This window comes from Benincasa hispida, chromosome 7 (genome assembly GCF_027475165.1).
Source record: "Benincasa hispida cultivar pf3 chromosome 7, pf3_genome.v1.1, whole genome shotgun sequence".
NCBI lineage: Eukaryota > Viridiplantae > Streptophyta > Magnoliopsida > Cucurbitales > Cucurbitaceae > Benincasa > Benincasa hispida.
This window is the reverse complement of record NC_143484.1, coordinates 7,457,235-7,461,982: the sequence shown is the minus strand read 5'-3', so window position 1 is coordinate 7,461,982 and position 4,748 is coordinate 7,457,235. Positions and strand designations below refer to the sequence as shown.

The 4,748-nt window shown below is 39.5% G+C and overlaps 1 pseudogene; it reads left to right on the top strand.

Moving 5' to 3' along the window:
* The first annotated feature begins 2,820 nt into the window (after positions 1-2,820).
* Positions 2,821-4,748, top strand: LOC120068954 (uncharacterized; annotated as a pseudogene).

Below are 4,748 nucleotides of genomic sequence, written 5' to 3'. Positions count from 1 at the left end.
GTAATAGAAGCATAGTTTTCAAACAAGGGATTTTCTCTAATGACGATCCTGCCTCTAGGAAATTCCATCAGCTGGCCCCAGATTTCCTCCGTGATAACAGAGCTTATGTAAGTGTTGCTTGCGACGGTAGCTTTGGATGTAACTTTCTTTGGTGCGACGGTAGTTTGTTCGCACGAGATTTCAAGAGAAATTTATTCGTGGAACTTGAACTTTGTATTTGTATTAATTTTGTGGAAAGTGAGTACAATCTCTAATACACAATATTTTGATGCTTTTAAAATAAACTATAAACTTTAAGCTAGTTGATCTTCTTGAATAATCGACCTTTGGGCTTGTTGATCTTCTTGGGTGATCGTCTTTTGGGCTTGTTGATCTTCTTCAGTGATCGGCCTTTGAGCTTGTTGATCTTCTTCGGTGATCGGCCTTTGGGCTTGTTGATCTTCTTGGATGATCGACCTTCGGGCTTGATGATCTTTTTGGATGATCGACCTTTAGACTTGTTGATCTTCTTGGATGATCGATCTTTGGACTTGTTGATCTTTTTGGATGATCGGCCTTAGGGCTTGTTGATCTTCTTGGAGGATTAGTGTTCGCACAAGGCTTCTAGAGAAACTTGTTTCGTGGAGTTGAACTTAAGTTGGTGTTGATGTTGAAGTGGATTTGATGCAATATGGTTCGATCTCTAGTACTTGATCCTCTAATTCTCTCTCATTTAGGTGAATGTGCTTGACTTGAAGAAGAAAAGTACTGAACGTTCTTGAAGTAGAAGTCTTGGAAGAGTCTTTGGGTCTTCAAGGATCTTCTGTCTTCTAGGAGTGCAACTTCAGGAGTCTTGGGAGTCTTCTGCTTGTTGATGAATTCTCTCTAGGCTCTCTGAATGTAGAAAATGTTTGTATCTTCAAAGGACTTCAGTCTTCAGAAGGCTTGTATCTTCAAAGAATTTTAGTCTTCAAAATGCTTGCATCTTAAAAGGACTTCAGTTGTGGTCAGCTTCAGAAGTCAAAGAGTATTCTGATTGTAAAGAATTCCCTATAAACTCTCTAGAGTATAGAATTGCTGCCCCCACAAATGAGGAGAACTTCTCTATTTATAGAGTTCTCTTCTGGAATTCATGGGCTTGGGCTTGGTTGGTCCATGGGCCTGACTAATTAGATTTGGGTCTTATTTGACATTTTGGTCAAATTAAGCCTATTTATGGGCTAAATTGGACTTTTAGCCTAAATAATAATATCAAATTGGTCCGAAGTACTTTTATTCAATCCAACGGTTATGAAGGAAACATGTGGCATATCGGATTTCGTCAATTTATGTCTGCAACTTCATTTGGGACAAATGTCAACTTCTAATTAGTCTCGACTTCCATTATTTAGAATTTTGTCATTAATTTAGTAAATGACGTGGCAATTTGTGATCGGTCCAAAATTTCTCATTCAACATTGTGTATTTCAAACAATTATATATATAAAAAAATTATATTAAAGAGATATAACTGTTTATTGATAAATCTATTTGCAAATGAATTTAAATATAATGCAAAAAAAATATATATATATTTGGAATTTTTCATCCCAAAATTATGGGTTGGAACATGTATAAATGTAATTTTTTTTTTGTTTTGAATTTTTCCTTTTAAAAAAAACTACATGTAACTTATTTCATACATTTTATGAACTTTTAATTTTTTTATAAAGATTTTAAGAAAATGAAAAACATAAGTGATGTTTTAGCCTTATTGTTTTCCTTTTTTTCTTTTTTAATCATTGGCTGAATTTAAATGAAAAGGGTTTTACTTTTAGTTTAAAACTAAAATTAAAATTAGTTGCTTTTTTTTTCAATATGTTTATTATTTTTTAGATTTTATGAATGTTCAAATTTTCACGCCAAGATTTTATAGCTAAATTACTCTATTTTTTTTTAATTTGTTTATTGTTAAAGATACGACTATTTATTTATAACTTACTTGAAAACGAGGTTAAATATAAAAGAAACTATTGAATGAGAAATTTTAGACCAATCACAAGTCACCACGTCGTTTGCTAAATTAACGACGAATTTCTAAATCATTGACTTTGGGTCCAATTAGAAGTTGACACATGTCCCGAATTGAATTGAAGACAAGTTTCGATGATGTCACGCGGATGAATCAAATGAGATTAAATTGGTCCAATTTGATATTACTATTTGGGCTTAAAGTCCAAACTACAAAAAAAAGTTGAATTGGACCCAAATTCCAGATCAAGCCCAAAACCAACTAATTGGGTCCAAGGGTCAGGCCCATGGACCAACCAAGCCTACGAAGCCCACCTGAGAACTCTATAAATAGAGAAGTTCTCTTCATTTGTAACGGCAACATTTTCTACACTCAGAAGACCCAGAGAGAATTCACTAACAAGCAGAAGACTCCCAAGACTCCTGAAGTTGCACTCCTATAAGGTAGAAGACCTTTGAAGATACAAATACTCTTCCAAAAATTTTACTTCAAGCTTCCAAGACTCATCAAGCTGCACTCCTATAAGGTAGAAGACCTTTGAAGACACAAATACTCTTCCAAGACTTCTACTCCAAGCTTTTAAGACTTCTACTTCAAGAACGTTTAGTGCTTTCCTTCTCTGAGTCAAGCATATTCATCCAACTGAGAGAGAATCAGAGGATCAAGTATTAAAGATCGAACCACATCGCATCAAATCAACTCCAACATCAACACCAACTTAAATTCAACTTCACGAAATACGTTTCTCCGAAAACCTCGTGTGAACAAATTGGCACGTCCAGTGGAACCTCTCTACCTCTCATCTCTTTCTCAACATTAAAACAAGCCAAATGGTGCCTAAGAAGGTGGCATCCAAATCTCCTAAGAAGATGGCATCCAAAGCTTCCTCCACAAATGACTCATACAAAGGACCGGTCACCCGCGGCTGCTCAAAAGAAATCACGCAAGAGCAAGAGCAGAGCTCCCCCATCGCCCACGACATCTTGAAACAAATGATGGAATCCCCACAAAGTGGGATTGTCATTAAGGAAAACCCTTTGTTCGACAACTCTACTTTCGCGCTCGACAAACTGGAAAGAGATTCACCGCCAGATGTGATTTCTGTCATGATGGCGGATGTGACAGCAGAAGTGGCCATGGTTGAAATAGAAAGGAAGATTAACTTCCTGATGAAAGCCGTCGAGGAGCGAGACCACGAGATCGCTGCCCTGAAGGAATAAATGCAGTCTCGAGAGGCTGCTCAATCAAGCCTAGCACCCACGATGAAAGAAATCGACAAGGGGAAGACCATGCTACAAGAAAGCCAATCGTAATAGTCAACCTCGGTGGCCTCTTTATCGGTCCAACAACTACATACATGATTATGACCTCCATAAGAGCTCAATATGGAGGGCCGGCCCAAACCTCTTTCATGTACTCCAAGCCATACACTCAGAGGATCGACAACCTGAGAATGCTTACTGGATATCAGCCTTCAAAGTTCCAACAATTCGACGGAAAGGGCAACCCAAAGCAACACATCGTCCACTTCATAGAAACATGTGAAAATGCGGGAACAAGAGGAGATCTACCGGTCAAACATTTCGTCAAAACCCTCAAAGGGAATGCTTTTCACTGGTACATAGACTTAGAGCCTGAGGTGATTGACAGCTGGGAGCAACTTGAAAGAGAATTCTTGAATCGCTTCTACAGCACCAGACGCACCGTCAGCATGATGAAGCTGACAAACTCCAAACAACGAAAAGAGGAACCAGTCATCGACTACATCAATCGATGGAGAGCTCTGATTATGGATTGCAAAGATCGACTCACCGAGTTGTCTGCTGTGGAAATGTGCATGCAAGGTATGCACTGGGAACTCCTCTATATTCTACAAGGGATTAAGCCCCGTACCTTTGAAGAATTAGCGACCCGTGCTCACGAAATGAAGCTAAGTATCTCCAATAGAGGAACGTGGGACTTTTTGAACCACGAACCGAGGAAAGACAAGAAGGAGGTGAAGGGCACCGAGAAAATTGTGAAGAGCGCCAAGAAAACAGTGAAAGGTGTCACGAAGGAATCAATGGTCATTAACACAACCCCATTGAAGTTCTCCTCAAAAAGGAAAGAAAAGATAATAGAGAAGAAAGACCAAGAAGGCGAGATACGTCGCCCAACCCTGAAAGAAAGACAGGCGAAGGTTTATCCATTCCCTGAATCTGACGTAGCGGACATGCTTGAACAATTACTAGAGAACCACCTTATCCAACTGCCAGAATGTAGGCGACCAAAACAAGCCGGCAAGGTGGATGACCCCAATTACTGTAAGTATCATAGGGTCATCAGTCGCCTGGTCGAAAAATGTTTCATACTGAAAGAATTGATCCTCAAATTGGCCCGTGAAAGGAAAATAGAACTGGATCTAGACGAGGTGGTCCAAACGAATCATGCTGCAGTGACAGTAACTCCGAGCGTGGCGCCACTAACCATATCTTATGAAGAAAGGACCTTCGAACCTATGGTAGTGCAGTTTCAGCAGGAGGTCCAAGCTATAGATCCTCAAAACGGAGGAGAGCGCGCTGACGATGACGATAACAAAGGCTGGATTCTTGTGACACGCCGTAAGAAGGGAAGACTGAACTCTACCCAAAAAGAGCTACGCTCTCATAGAAGCTACAAGAAAGAGAGCAAGACACAAAAAAGGAAGGATAGAAAAAAGGCTCAAAGGCCCAAGGCTGTCAAGGGGGAAGACGAGGATGTTTCTCGTCCCAGAGGATAG